Source organism: Macrobrachium nipponense, chromosome 26 (assembly GCF_015104395.2).
Source record: "Macrobrachium nipponense isolate FS-2020 chromosome 26, ASM1510439v2, whole genome shotgun sequence".
Lineage (NCBI taxonomy): Eukaryota > Metazoa > Arthropoda > Malacostraca > Decapoda > Palaemonidae > Macrobrachium > Macrobrachium nipponense.
In genome coordinates, this window is record NC_087215.1 from 60283790 (window position 1) to 60300338 (window position 16549).

Consider the following 16549-nt stretch of genomic DNA (forward strand, 5'->3'; position numbering starts at 1 on the left):
GAACTGGCGGACAAGAACGAACACGAAAAACCATCCCCTTACAACGTGGAGCGTAGTTACAAAGGCTGCCTTAATTTGTATCTTATTTCTGTACAAAAATGAAAGTACCTTTACGCAATATATTTTCATACACATTTTAAACATAAAAGCATAAACATTTGAAAAATCGACACATTGATCGCTAAATTTGCACTCTTTTTTAACTCTATATTTTCGGAAGAGCGGCAGACGGCGGCATACAAGAACGAACTTGAAAAAAACATCGTAGTCGATAACTTGAAGGGGAGTTTCAAAAGCTGCCTTTTTATCATATTTCTGCACAGAAATAAAAATACCCTATTCGTAGTACATTTTCATACACATTTTAAATATAAAAGCATAAACATTTATAAAATCGACACATCGATCGCTAATTTGCACTTTTTTTAAATCGATATTTTCGGAAGAGCGGCAGGCGGCGGCTTACAAGAAAGAACATGAAAAAACATCGTATTTGATAACGTGAAGGGCAGTTTCAAAAGCTGCCTTTGTATCATATTTCTGTACAGAAATAAAAATGCCTTTCACGTAATACATTTTCATACACATTTTAAACAAAAGCATGAACATTTATGAATCGACACATCCATAGCTAAATTTGCACTTAGGTAACTCGATATTTTCGGCATAGAACAGCGTCAGAGGCATATATTTTACCCTAATACCTACGTAATAACTGTCCATAAAATTTGTTAATATAATTTGCATAACCTTTATGGTCTGAATGGCATTTCTACATATGTATGAACTCGTTAGACAACGGCGCTAGCGGCGCTGTTAACTGAAATTTGTGCCGTAAAGATACCTTTAAAATGCCTTATTATTTAATGAATATTTTTGACGACCGCCGTAAAACCGATTCGCCGTTGAGTGATTGCGCCGTTAACCGCGGGCCGCCTGTAATATTATAATAGAAATAGACACACAGGTCTCATCAGTAGGTTTCCATTTTTCAAAAAAGACTACAGCAGTTATGTACCATAGAGAATAAAAAGCGGAAAAATAAAGAAATTGGCTTGAAAATTAGACATCAACATCTACCCATAAGTTAAACAGCAAATTTCTTAGGCATAATCTTTGACATATACAGTTAAACTGGAAGGCCATTGTGGCCTGTATGAAAGGTAAGTGCATATTTGTATTAAATTTGATAAATTATCTCTTCTAATAAATTATTTCTCACAAAGTGGGAGCTGGTACACCACTCCTGTAAAAATGACAATTTGTCCAAAATTGCATTTTTCCTAACTATACAAACCTGAGGTCCTTTTACAATAGGAAGGTACTAGCGGCAGCTGGATAGGTCGTAAGCTTTCGAACAAGGGGTTCGGTAGTTAACTGCTTGTCCGACAGGCGCGCGCGCGCGTGACTGGTAGGTAAACAAATCACTTTTGCTTTTGGCCCAAGCAAAAACTGCAGAGTGAGGGGTGGCATGAGGTGGGGCTATGTGTAAAAGGACCTCAGGTTGTATAGTTAGGAAAAATGCAATTTTGGACAAATTTTCATTTGTTCCGACACGGCATACAAACCTTCGGTCCTTTTACAATAGGAAGACTCACTTCTTGGTGGGAGGAATCTGAGTCTTTTGTGAACAGACTGGTGTTCGCCCAACCTTGGAATGCCTCCCTGGTCGTAAGAGCGAGGGAGGGATCCAAGCCTCTGTCCGATTGATCGGGGTGTGCACCGCAGGATCAATGGTCAGACCTCTGGACCAAGTACTAAGAGAGAGGCAAGCGTATCTCTTCGTACCAGCAAACAAGAACAAGTTCCTATTTGCAAGAGGCAACATACAGTTATGGTTTGTCTCTTGTTGGCATCCACTTCCCCCCCCTTGTAGGAGGAAGTGGTGGATATTCGCTCCCATCCCTAGTGAAAGGGATAGGATGGGGCTCTGTCGAGTAGTCACCGGCATCTCGTCCTTATCCAGCAATGTGATGACCGTATCCCTCTACCCACAGGTAGAGGGGGGGGAGAAAAAGATAGGAAGAGAAGCCAGTCACTCTCTCATTCACTTATCTATTCTTACAGTCACACCAGGACTCGATGCTGTTCAGCCTGCTAGGGTCTGGGTTGCTAGACAACGTGTTGAGCAGCCACCACGGGTCCTAAGGAAAACGATCCAAGGACCTGTGGGCAATATCCAAAGGTAGAAGGAGGTGCCGGTGGTCTGGTTGTACCAGACCCCTGCCTTCAGTACCTGCGCCATGGAGAAGTTCTTGTGTAACTCGAGGGAGTGTACTTCTAGGTCATCTTGGTGCTGACGAAGAGTCTTCAACACTCATCCTGGGATGTCGAGTTTCTTCAGAAAGCGCGGTCGCGCTTTCACAGGACAAAGCAGCATCTCCTTCGCATCGAAGGCGGTGAAGTCCATTAGGGAGGGGATTGTGAAGGACTCTAACCGATCGTCAGGAACCGAAGGGTTCAGAGTCTTCGCTACGAATTCGGTACGAAATCGAGCGTCACGAATCCCCATCCCCTGGATGCTTGACTTCGCAGGAAAAGTCATGCAATTACCTCAGAGGAAAAGAAGGGAATGGTCGTATGACCTAACCCTCTTCTCGACTTCGGTGATGTCCTGTACCCATACTGGTCTATCCGTCTGCAGCGAAGTTGTTCTTCTCGGTAGTGGATAGGACACAGACACTCAATGGTGGGTGTCGATGGTATGGGTACTGTGACAAGCCGTTAGGACGAAGAAAAGATTGTTATGGAACAACCGAACTAAGTCCACAGCGAAGTTCGTAACAGACTTGGGCGCTCTGACAGCTGCCGACTGACTGCGTTCGGTAGGAGGCAAGTTGTCCAGGCACCCGAGCAAGTCACGTGACCTTCGCCTTAAAAGGGTTCTGCCAAGAGACTAAACAAATAATTTGTTCGTCACCGATGCCAGAAGGCAAGGTGATGACTCTCTTAAGGCATGTGCCCAACAGGCGAAAGTCAATTGCCTTCTAGAGACCGAGGTCCTTGATGGCAAGATATCTCATAGTATAGTTTGATTCTCGGCTAAGGAAAGAACAACACTATGTGTCGTTGAAGACGAAGGTGTACAGAAAATGCAACCTACGTCTTCGCAGCTGAACCGAGAGAAGGATTCTCAAGATTCTGAACCTGTGCTACAAAGACTGAGACCGCTAACCGCTATTCATTGCTGTCCGGTGAGGATCGTAGTTGCAATAAAAGCGGAGCGCTTTTCAGTAATGAAGACAGGGAAATACTGCCTGAAGAACTGCTTCTCATGGGCTGAACATTTGGAAGTAGAGCTGTCAGGTCGGAGAGTAGGCGATGTCTTCTGACATATCTGTTAATTCGGGGGGGCGAGCAATGAATAATTGCACACCTACGAATACGAGATATTTTGAAGACAAACTCAGATGTCTGCAAAAATCATTCGCATTATCGCGGTGCGATGCAGAGGTTGACTAGTACAGACTTCTGTTACCGTGCGGTAAACAGAAAGATGAAAGAGTCCAAGAGATATCTCTGTTGAAAATTCTCGCAATGTCGAAGGCGATGAAATCAAGCGTCACAGCAGTAGATGGTCCTTCATTATTGCGAGAATCCCCGTTAATCAGAGACCTAAGTCCATGATTGTTGGGCAGAGATACGGTTCGGTAGTCAATCAAACCAGGGGAGAGAGAGACGTAACCGACCGTGCATCTCCGAGACCTAGCTGATACTGAGCCGCTATCAGGCAGTTCAATACGCAGTAGCTCTCGGTGACTCGTCATCCTGAGTTGCCAGTTAATCCATTATTCCACGAAGGAATGCGTTCGGCTAGAACCATCGAGCATAAAGAACACGCTCGAGCAATTATATTTAAACGAAACGGATTTCGGTAAATACAAAAGCTGATTTGGTGTTGTCATGACAATACCAAGTATCTAAAATCGAAACTGATAACTGCTGGGAGGTTGCAGGCAACCCCGAGTTGCAGTTCAATTAAGATACAATTCGTCTCGGTCACAAACCGTAGAGTTAACTACGGTATGCGCCTACCCCCCGGACAATTCAACTGTTACAAGAATCATGTCGCGAGGGTAATATACGTAGTATATTTGTAGGTTCTGTACAACGACCTCCATCCTAAATTCTTTTCCCCTCGAGGAATGAGAATAAGGATTGGAGATCGACCGCCTTCGTTCTCTAGTCAAGAGAGTGAAGGAGAAGTCTTTCCCAAAGGAAAGCTTCAATGGTGAACAGAATACCGAAGACGATAGTTCAAGCCAAACTGGAAGTTCCCGTCCGTTCTTCTCTATTCCAGGTTAATCGCCTACTGTGAGTACTCTTTCTTTTCAGCAGCAGTCTTCTTCCAAAGCTAGAAATTACAGGAATTCGAGCATAAGCGAGGTTCCCGATTATCGTAACAATTAATCGGGATTCTCGCTCACTTTGGACCGTGGTCTCGCCTAAGTGTTTGGAGATCGTAAAAAACTCGAACACTCTGAGTGCGCTAGAAATTCCGTAGAATTCTAAGCACTCTGCGAAACCCCACCGAATTCGTCAAACGATATCGGCTGGTGGTCCTCTCGATTCCCGTAGAAATCGAGAAAGGGGCAGGATCCCTCCTCAACGACCGGGGCTTACGTCAGGTAGGACCCGAAGGTCCCCCCGGTAGCGCAGCCCCTAACGTGGGATCTTACAGAGAAATCTCTGTAGGATCCCTCCCCTTTCCCTCGTAGCCGTAAGGAGAGAGGGAATGGGGGAGGAATGGATACTGGCTCGCCTTCCCAGCGGAACTAGCAGTTGGAGAAGAAAAGGAGCAGCCATCGCCTTACGGCGATGGCCTCTCAGAGCCTGGGAAAACAACGTATCGTCAGGAGAAAACGTTTTCCCCGAGAGGAGTTACGAACTCATACTGTAGGTAAGGATCTGCCGCCACTGTGAACGTCGTTCTGGGTGGGGCTGATCGACACCTGACAGGAGAGAGCCGATACCGTCCTCCGACTCATTCCAGTCCTCGTCGAGGTCGAAACCTCTCAGGAGGACCGAAGGGGTATTCAAATACGGTGTCCGAAGACACGTAGAAACGCCTCTGTCGCAGTAGAGGAGGTGAAGTAGCTTGTTCGACCGGCCAGAACTGAGAGAGCCTTCTTGTCCGGAGACGAGAGACTACCTGGTTCAACACAGTCGGCAAGCTCCGATCGCGGCAGACCCACCGTCGATTTGGGTTCCCTCTCGGGCCCCAAAACGACTCGAGCCGAGACGTGGCTCTGCTGGTGGGAGCGGCGATCCTTCCCCGAGGTCGTTGTGCTGACGAATCAGCGTCAACCTCGGCAAAGTTCCTCTGGATCTCGGAAGTCACAGCATCTTGCAGAGTGGGACCGTTAAGCCCTTCGAACAAGAGCATATTCCGAGAACCTTCCTCCTAAGAAGGGGGAACAGCGACAGCCCTCTCGGTCCTTCCCTCATCCAACTTGCGCATACGTCCTGGCCGGTCCAAGAACCGTGCCTGGCACGTAGGGCGTCGTGGTGGGATCGTGAGGGGCGCACCCCTCACGATCACTCCTCAATACCTCGCTCCTCCCGGTGTAACCCGAGGAGGTTGAAGGTACGGGAGAGGCAGACCTGACGCTCCCTCGTTGCTCGCTGGCAGAACCAGCAGGCTTGGAGGGCTGCAGGCGATCGTCAACCCGTGGTGGCGATCGAGCTGCAGGCCTGGTCGAACCGTCTCGCTGTGGAGAACGGCTGGACTGAGCACAGCGGCCCCGATCTCGAGTGTCAGAAGAGCTGGTGCTGGTTGCCATACCCGATCGCTCTCTGTGAGAGCGACGGTCAGGCGACCTGCAGGCTCCACTGTCACAGTGAGACCGGTGCTTGTCCTCACGGCACGTCACGTCGCTGGTTCCAGCCGTGGCTGGCACCGGCGAACGGGAGGACCTCTTCCCAGCCTCAGCCCGTGGCCGGTCGTGGACCGTCACGTCCCCGGGTAGCCAGCTGTTCGCCGCGAGAGTGATAGCTGGTCTGGTGAGAGTCGCGTGAGAGCGGCTGTCACCAGTCTTCCGCCCCGTGCCGTGAACCTGACGCTGAGCGGATTCAGAGGTCTGGTTCCTGGCTGCACGGTCGCTGGTAGGCGACCGTACACTCGGTACCTCCCGCGAACGAGAGGCCGAGACGGACCCTGATGCAGTGGCAGAACCACTGACACCAGGCGAGGAAGTACCGGTGTTAGCCGGTACCCCTCTGGTCCCCGTAGTCTTCTTCCTTGCGGAAGAAGAGACGGGCCCCGCTCCCGAAGGAGCAGGAGGACCAGCGGAAGGAACCCTCCCGTCCCACTGAGGTGAGACGGGTCCCGAGAAGCTCCCGAGGGAGACTTCTTAGGAGGGAGGAGGCAACCTTCTTCTTCCTCGGCTGTGAAGCCTTAGAAGTCGAAGGGGAAGAGGCGGCAGCCGACGACGATGAAGAAGATGAAGACGACGACGACGACACCTTCCTCCTCTTCTTCGTCAGCTTCCTCAGGACAGACGTAAGATCTGCTATCCAGGGCGGAGCCGGGGCTGCTGTAGCCGAAGCTACAGGGCCCGGACGCACCTGTACAGACAGACCAAAGTCTGGGGTAGTACCACCACGAACAGGGACGACATCAGCAGGTATGGGCATCTCAGGAACAGCAGGCACAGCCAGCACAGCATCGGTAGGACCGCCAGCGCAGCAACGGCAGGGACAGCAGCAGCAGCAACGGCAGGGACAGCCAGCGCAGCAACTGCATGGACAGTCAGCCCAGAATCGGCAGGTACGGCAGGCAGCACGGGAAACACAGGAAGTGGAGCAGCAGCCAGCAACATCCTGGTACCGGCGGCAGGTCCAGGGGCGAGCTCTAGGGTAGCGGAAGTGTGGTCGCTGCAGCGCGGCAACCACGAGCGGCGGCGGCACGCCCCCCTCTCGGTACGGCGAACGGCACTTCACAGCGGCTGTAGGCAAGACTGTTACCACGTGAGGTGATTACACCAGGTGAGGAGGGACGTCGTCACCTGGAGCGTGGTCACCACTCCATGGGTGACCGCAGTAGGCCCAGACATAGAACCGCAGCCCCTGGACACTAGCACGCCCTGCAAATCGAAGGACGCCCATACCTCACCAAGGTCCACCCTCGTGGCAGTAGCACCTGCGGAAATAACAGTAGTAGCGATTAGTGGGGGGGAAGTCCCCTCGCGCGGGGGGGTGAGCCCTCTCCGAACGAGTGGAAGACCCCGAATACAATTGTACATCGGGCACCGAGCGCCCTCCCCCGCGCTCGACGGATCGGGCGAGGAGAAGAACGCCGATAACCTCCCCCCCCCAAGGGGAAGGGCCATCTGTGGGAGCTGAGCGGGGGGGGTTCTCGTTCCCCCACCCCCGCACAGCACCCATGTACCCAACAATAATATAAGAGCCCGAGAGCAATCGTGCCATCGGCCCGAATGCAAGGGCATAAGGATCAATTCCCTGACTGAGCGGAACTTGAACCAAATAAATATTGATGCAATCAATAATAAAAAGAATAAAATGAAAAAGAATCTTGCATTACGATTCACTTCACAATGAATAAGGGCTCGGATCGAGCGCATTTGCGCCCTCGGTACCGAGCGCAAGGGTAAAAGGATCCATTCCTTACCTTTATGGATCAAGGTTTATGGAAACCTTGATCCATAATGAATTGATGCAATCACTATATATATGTAAATGAAAAAGAATACTGCGCTTGCGATTTCACTTCATACAAATAAAAAGGGGAAGGATCAATTCCCGGTAAATAGCGGAAACATTGATCCCAGTAAACAATGCAATCTCAATAAAATATGAAAATGAAAAAGAACTGCACTTGCGATTTCACTTCATTCAAATAAAAAGGGGAAAAGATCAATTTCCGGGTAAGCTCGGAAACTGATCCAAAATGAGTATTGCTACAATCAAAATAAATATATGAAATGAAAAAAAAAAGAATACTGTACTTGCGATTCCACTTCCATACAGAATAAGTTTCCGTGCCGAGCGCATTCGCTCGGCAACGAGCATACAGGTCAAAAAAATATAAATGAAAAGAGCACTTACTTACGATTTTCATCTACACATTTCCAACCAAAATATACGCTCGGAGCGAGCGCTCTCCCGCCCTCGGCACCGAGCATACACAATACGAGGATCATTTCTGGGAAAATGAATTCCCGCACTTACGCCCTTCAGTCCCGGCGTGGTGAAACCAAGATCCTTTAATTCACAATTGAATTCAATGGAAATAAATATGAAATGATTGTACTTACAATTCAGTTTCACTAGATAAATAGAAAAAGAAAAACACAACCATGCGAAAGCAACGACGATAAAGCGGGCAGAGAGCGATGATACACGTCCACACGCCAGCAGGCCGAAAGCAAAAGTGGTTTGTTTACCTACCAGTCGCGCGCGCGCGCGCCTGTCGGACAAGCAGTTAACTACCGAACCCCTTGTTCGAAAGCTTACGACCTATCCAGCTGCCGCTAGTACCTTCCTATTGTAAAAGGACCGAAGGTTTGTATGCCGTGTCGGAACAAACAACTTATATCTATTCTAGACCTTGGGTGATATGTAATATATGTTGGTCTGTTGATATATCCTTGAAAGGTTAGATCCAGTTTGTATTAAGGGACTCGGCTTGACATAGTAACATAGTGCAGAGCAGTAAAAATGACCAGAAAGTTCTTCAACCACAACAAACCTTATTGATCAAGGCGTTATATATACAGACATTCATCACCTTTCCCTGTCAGAACCAAAAGACAGTTTGAGTCAGCAATAATCGATAGTACTTATAAAATTTCCACCAGTAATAGAACTGCTTCAGTCTCTGACTAAGAATAACGTACAAACTTACACTTGAAATATGTGTTTGAAGTTTACATAGACCCCAGAACATCGTAAACAACATGCAGTAAAGTATGAAAATTATATTTTGATAATAAAATGAAGTTTTGTATATACTTACCTGGTAGTTCCACTGCTATAATCCCTGACGTGATTAGCAGCTAGAAAAAAAAAATCCTGCCAGTATGGTTGGTACTCCTGGGTGATACTCTTCTCCCACGCCTCTACGGGGGGTTCACTACCGTAACCCCCCGTAGAGGCATGGGATATTCAGATATTCATGCCTCACCTGCCAATAATATGGGAGGGGGGTGGGCTTTAATTGGAACTACCAGGTAAGTATATACAAAACTTCATTTTATTATCAAAATATCATTTTTGTATATACAACTTACCTGCTAGTTCCACTGCTGATTCCCCACATTAAAGGGGGGAGGGTCATTGCAGTTAAAAATTAGCGCTAGACTGTAAAGCCTTCGTAGTTCCTACCTGTTAGGTGAGCTGTCCAGATGGTGGCTGCCTCTGGGGGCGCTCATCATAACTTTGTATGGATGTGGTAATAGACCAGAGTCATCTGATACTAGAGGTAGCCATGCACTCGAGGGCTAGTACCATGAACTGACATGGTAATCATGGTTGCTCCTGCCCAGGGCATAGTACAAACCACAAAATAATAATAATACGCAAGAGTATCACCGCTAACCTATAGAAGGACACTCACACCTCCCTAAATAAGAAAAAACTGGGAGGTACTCCAAGCACAAAATGCACCCCCAGACACCCCTTGAACTCAACACCCTATCTAGATGAAGAGGACCTCGAGGAAGGAACAACCTCCTTGACCCCTTTACCCAACACCGTGCCAGTTACCACAAATGGACCCAAAGTATTGCAATTCTCAAAATCAGTCATAATGTCGCTTAAATAGTGCATAGCGAAGACTGACTTGCACTTCCAAAATGTAGCCTGCATAATGGAAGTCAAAGATAAATTCCTTTTGAAGGCCATAGAGGTTGCCACTGCATGCACTTCATGCGCTTTCACTTAAGACAACTTAATATTATTTTCCCCTATTTGAGAATGAGCTTCTCTAATCAGATCTCTCAAAAAGAAGGAAATAGCATTTTTAGACATTGGGCGAGACAGATTTTTTACGGAACACCACAGTTTATCCAAACTGTCCCCAAGATTCTTTGTCTTAATAATATATACTTTCAAAACTCTCACAAGGCATAAAGTAAATTTTGGTTCCTCAGAGCCTACCAAGTCTCTCAAACCTTTCAACACAAAAAAGGGTGGCCAAGGGTTAGACGAGTATTCGTTCTTAGCTAAGAACACCATTATCAAAGAGTAAGTAGCATTTCCCCTTGAAAAAGCTACTTTTTTTATCCATGGCATGAACTTCACTCACTCTTTTTGCGGTAGCCAAGGCCTTTAGGAAAAGAATTTTTCTTGTCAGATCTCGAAGAGATAAATTCTCTAATGGCTATAATCTAGGAGTCATCAGCCACTTAACCCTTAAACGCTGACTGGACATATTTTACGTCGACATTTTTTGTCTCTCGGGTGCCGACTGGACGTATTTTACGTCGACTTACAAAAGTTTTTTTAAAAATTCGCGGAAAAATACTTTTAGGCCTACCAGCCGAAAACTCTTGAATCACGCGACTTGGGGGATGCTGGGAGTTCACGGATCAAGGTGTTGTTTTGTTTACAATCGTTACGCAGGCGCGCAAGCGCGAATTTCTTTCTTGCCACACTAAAAAGTATCTGTGACACATCTCAGAAATTATTTCGTCACTTTGACATAATTTTTTTACCATTTTAAATTAGCCGTTACATAAAGTTTTATATATGAAAATGTGTGCATTTTCCTGTAGAACACAACAAAAAAATACTCATGATTGTAGCTTTTATCAGTTTTGAGATATTTTTACATAAATAACGATAAGTGCCAAAATTTCAACCTTCGGTCAATTTTGACTCTACCGAAATGGTCAAAAAACGCAATTGTAAGCTAAAACTTTTATATTTTAGTAATATTCAATCATTTACCTTAATTTTGCAACTAATTGGAAGTCTCTAGCACAATATTTCGATTTATGGTGAATTTATGAAAAAACTTTTTCCTTACGTCCGCGCGGTAACTCTTCCGAAAAAAATCATACATGCGATTGTGGTAATGTTTGCACCATTTTAAATTAGCCGTTACATAAAGTTTTATATATGAAAATGTGCGCAATTTCATGCACAATACAACTAAAAACAACCCATGGTTGTAGCTTTTATCAATTTTGAAATATTTTCATATAAAAAATGATAAGTGACAAATTTTCAACCTTCGGTCAACTTTGACTCTACCGAAATGGTAGAAAACGCAATTGTAAGCTAAAACGCTTATATTCTAGTAATATTCAAGCATTTACCTTCATTTTGCAACAAATTGGAAGTCTCTAGCACAATATTTCGATTTATGGTGAATTTATGAAATAAAATAACATTTTCTTTACGTCCGCGCGGTAACTCTTCCGAAAAAATCATACGTCCGATTGTGGTAATGTTTGCACCATTTTAAATTAGCCGTTACATAAAGTTTTATATATGAAAATGTGCACAATTTCATGTAGAATACAACAACAAATAATTGAAGGTTGTAGCTTTTCTCATTTTTGAAAAATTTGCATATAAATCACGATAAATAGAAAAAAAAACCACGTTCGGTCAACTTTGACTCTACCGAAATGGTCGAAAAACGCAATTGTAAGCTAAAACTCTTACAGTCTAGTAATATTCAGTCATTTATCTTCATCTTGAAACAAATTCGAAGTCTCTAGCACAATATTTAAATTTATGGTGAATTTAAAAAAAAAACTTTCCTTCCCTCCGCGCGCGGATTCTCCGCCACAAATCTCCGAAATGTGTACGTCCCATTCTCGGAATATTTGCTCCGTTTCATATTAGGCATTTCATAGAGTTTTATATATGGAAATGTGCGCAATTTTATGTAGAATAAAACGAAAAGTATTTGAAAGTTGTAGCTTTTTTTATTTCCGAAATAATTGCATATAAAAAAATATATATAAAAAAAATCGACATTCGGTCAACTTTAACTCGTCAGATATGGTCGAAAACTGCATTTGTAAGCTAATATTCTTATAGTATAGTAATATTCAATCATTTGTCTTCATTCTGAAAGAAATTGGAAGTCTCTAGGACAATATTTAGATTTATGGTAAATTTTTGAAAAAAATATTTGTTTACGTCTGCGCGTTACAAATTCATGCATTATTTTGTGATAATATTTTCTCTGTGTTGCTTTTATCGTTTTACAATGTGTTATATACCAAAATAATTGCAATTTAGTGTACATTACAACGAAAAAAAAAAGTAACTTGTTACCTTTAACCGTTTTGTGCACAGCGCGATTTGAATACAATTATATATGAAATTTTGTTTTTGCGCTATCATATATCGCATTATTTATATATGATAATGATAATTTTTTTAATTTCTGATGGTTGCATACTAAACTTCAGGCAATGAAAAAAAAAGGAGCCAAAAATAAACTCTTAATCTTGAAAACTAAGCGCGCTGTGATTTTTTGAAAAAAATATTTTTTCCGCTTCCGCGCTCACTCTGAAACACCTCCGGCACACGGGAGACATTTTTTTTTTTACCGCTTCGGCGTTTAAGGGTTAATAACTATGTATAAGTTTCAAGAGAGCAGTTTTGGCTCTTTCGTTTTTGAAGTATCAAAGGACTTTAGTATTAAGTCTTCCAAATCTTATTATTACCTACATCCAAACCTCTATGTCGGAATACTGAGTTTAGCATAATTCTGTTTTTATAGTAGGTGTCGACAATTTCCTTCATTCTTTTAAAAATAAGAGGAAATCTGCTAATTGACTTAAAGAAGTCGTAGAAGAGTAGACATTGTGTCTTCTACACCAGCTACTGAAGATAGCCTATTTTGCTTGATAGACATCAGTAGAAGATCTTCTCCCAGACATAGAGATAGCTTTTGCTGCTCATTTTGAAAATCCCTTCTCTTGTAACAAATGTTTGACAGTCAAAATGCGGTTAGAGTGAGAGCTGGTAACCTGTTGTAGAGTTTGTTGCAGTGTGGTTGTCTGAGTAGATCTACTCTTTGTGGCAGTAGTCTTGGATAGTCTGATAGCAGATCCAGCAAATCCAGAAACCAATCTTTCGTTGGCCAAAAGGGGGCCACTATGATCATCCTGGAATTCTCTGATAGTCTGAACTTGACTATTCTTGTAAAATCTTGAATGGGGGAAAGGCATACAGTTCGAGAGTCGACCAATCTAAGAGAAAAGCGTCTACTGACTACGGTTGTGGGTCTGTCATTGGCGAACAATAGGTCGTCAGGCAAGCTGTTTGCACTGTTGCAAATAGGTCTATCTGTGGTTGGCCCCACCATCTTCATAATTGTCTGCACACTGACAGATTTAAAGTCCATTCTGATGCGATATTATGATCCTTTCTGCTTAGAAGATCAGCTCTGACATTGAGCTTGCCTTGAATGAATCTCGTGATAAGGGAACTTTGCCCATAACAGCAACTTTCTCGCAACTTCGTACAGGGAGAAGGAGGGTCCACCCCTGCTTCCTGATGTATGCTAAAACAGTCGTGTCGTCCGCATTGACTGCAACTGTCTTTCCTTTTACTTCCTCTGCGATGGATAGGAATCCCAAGTGAATAGCCTTCAGCTCTTTTAAGTTGATATGCCATTTTTTCTGATCCTCTTGCCAAAGTTCTGATGTCTCCTTCTCCCCCAGGACTGCTCCCCAGCCCTTGTCCGAGGCATCGGAAAAAAGGACAAGATTCGGTTCCAACTTCTGTAACGTTGCTCCCGCACTAAGTCATTCTTCGAGTTCCCCCATTGGAGGTCCACTTTCATCTCGTTCGTAATCGGGAATACTAAGGAGTCCAAATTTTTCTTTCTCCTCCAACTGGCTTTCAGGAAGAACTGCACCGGTCTCAAATGCAGTCTGCCTAGACTGACAAACTGTTCCACAGACAAGATGGTTCCCAAAAGGCTCATCCAAGCTCTCGCTGAACAGGCTTTCAAATTTAAAAACTTGTGTACTTTCTTTAGGACTGAATCTATCCTTTGGTGAGATGGAAAAACCAGAAAACTCGCTGAATTTATCATCATCCATAAATAGAGAACCTGTTGACTCAGAACCAGATTTGACTTCTGAACATTCACCAAAAGGCCTGATATCTTTGTCAACATCGTCTTTTGAAGGTCCTCCATGCATTTTTCTTTTGAGCTCGACTTTATTAACCAGTCGTCCAGGTAGATGTTGATCCTTACACCTATCAGATGAAGCCACTTTGCTAGATGAGAGATTATTCTGGTGAAGACTTGTGCCGTTGACAGCCTGAAACTTAGGGCTCTGAACTGGAAAAAGTCTCCCCTGGAAAGATGAACCTGAGAAACTTCCTCAATTCCACATGAATTTGGACATGAAAGTATGCATCTTTCGTGTCTAAGGATACCATCCAGTCGTGTTGGTGAATGGGTGAAAGCACTGACTGTGTAGTCTCCATTTTGAGTTTTGTCTTGTGAATGAAAAGATTCAGCTGACTCACATCTAGAACTGGTCTCCATCCCCCCGAAGCTTTGAGTACTAAGAACAGGATGTTGTAAAAGCCCCGTCCCATTGGAGCTACTACATTTTCTATGACTTTTCCCTAGAAGTTGTCTTACTTCCCCCTGAAGGGCAACAAACTTCTCTGACCCTGGTGAGTATGCTGGAAATGGAATTGGAGAATCTGCTAAAGGTGGATCGCTTGCAAAAGGGATCTGATATCCGTCCCTGAGAACAAGTATGGTCCAAAGTTCCGCACCCATACTTTCCCACTTTCCCAACAATTCCAAAAATCCTGAAGTCTCGCCCCTACTGCATGGAGGAAAAAACTCACGTTCTTGATTCTCCTGTTGCGGGTTTTTTAAAAGGTTTTGCAATACTTGCTGGTTTTCCTCTGCCTCTTGTGAAAGTCTTATATGTACCTCTCCCTCGAAAGGGTGTACTCCTAAAGGCTGGGTCTGTTACCAATGATTGATGGTTCCCTGTAGGAAGAGGTCCTTTAGGTCTCTTTGATGACTGGGCCAACAGGTCTTCGTGTTGCTTTGTCCTGGAGAAGAGAAGCAATTCCTGATACTGTATGTTCGGGAAAAAGATGTTTCTTGTCTAATGGGGAGAAAAGTAAAGCTGATTTCTGTAACAAAAGCACACCATAATTCATGCTTCTTCAAAATCCCTAGCATAAAAATGGCAGCAAGTTGAGAGGCACCATCCCTGATCGCTCTGTCTATATAGTAAATGACGTTGGAAATGTCCGTAAACTTGTCTTCAGGTAAGGAGGTGGATTTGAGCTTTCTGACTAAAGCCTCAGTTGACCAATCGAGGAAACTCACTACTTCCAAGGAATGGAAAATGCTCCTGAGAAGATGGTCGATCTCCAATGAGGAGAACATTACCTTACCAGCTGAAAAGGCTGGTCTTTTGGAGTCCACCAGACAAGAAAAATCTCCTTAAGAAGAAGCAGCGTTTCCTAAAGCAGATATTTCTTTTGTCCCACACCAAATTTATCTCATGGAAGACAGCTGAGATGGGGAAAACAGAACGTTCCTTTTCCCTGTTCTCTCTTAAGTTTAAGCCAATCTTCAACATTCTTTAAAGCCTTCTTACCCGAGATAGACAAAACTAATTTTGGTAATTTTGACGACTCTCCAAAGTTGTCCCCACTCCAAGATGATTCCGGAGAGGCGGGCTCCCTCGGAGTAAACAGTTCTGGCTAATTTGCTACAAAGAAACAAAGGAGTTGTTTATATGGTGTATTCAAAGAGCTCTTGTCTGCATTATCCTCCTCTTTTCCGTCTGAGTCTCACTGTTCATCTTCCGACATTACTGGAGACAAATCTTGTATTCCCAAAGTAGGATCAGCAGCTCCTTGAGGTTGTACCAAACTTAAAATGCGATCCAACTTATATGAGATGGTTGACAATTCTGGGTTAATGCGCTTAGAAGGAGGGCGCTCAGGCACTTGACGGGCGCCCCATGGACATCGTGAATTGGGCACCCCCAGTCGCAAAAGAGCTGTCTGTCGCTGGGTACCCAGTGGGCGTCGACCGCTTACCTGACATTGGGCACTTATCAGACACTACTTGTTCTGGTAATCGGAAATCCACCAATTTCTTGGAAGGAGACAATTCTTGAAAACTAAAATCTCCTTCAGATTTTACAGAAACAATATCACTCTCGACATACGTCTGCACTTCTTATCAAACACTACTCCTTTAGAAGTAAGAGTGGAATGCGAAAAGGGAGTCAAAACTGGCATCCTAAAGTGCTCTGAGTCTATCTCTTCCGTGACCTTCTCTGTACTTTCATCAGAGTCTGAAGAGGAGTCCCACCAACTACACGAAGGAGTAGGGAACGTTCAACAGGATCGTCTGCGGGGGTGCTGACTCGAAGGCAGTCCCCTCCCGCCTCTCTTCGACTGTTGGCATGCCTCCTCCCAGGTTCTGGGGAGTCTGACAGAGACCTCGGTCTAGGACCACGAGTGGGTTGAGCAGACACCTCCTCCATTTCACAAACATTAGATTTAGCACTGGACCTATCATCCATCAAAATTTGCGCAGAATCACCAATTTTATGCATAG

General features: G+C 44.7%; 1 protein-coding gene across 1 annotated transcript in view; it reads left to right on the top strand.

Annotated features, from left to right (window-relative positions):
* The window catches only part of LOC135200315 (DNA repair and recombination protein RAD54B-like), a 173870-nt gene that overhangs the window by 88976 nt on the left and 68345 nt on the right, over positions 1 to 16549 (top strand). The gene's annotated exons all lie outside the window — the stretch shown is intronic.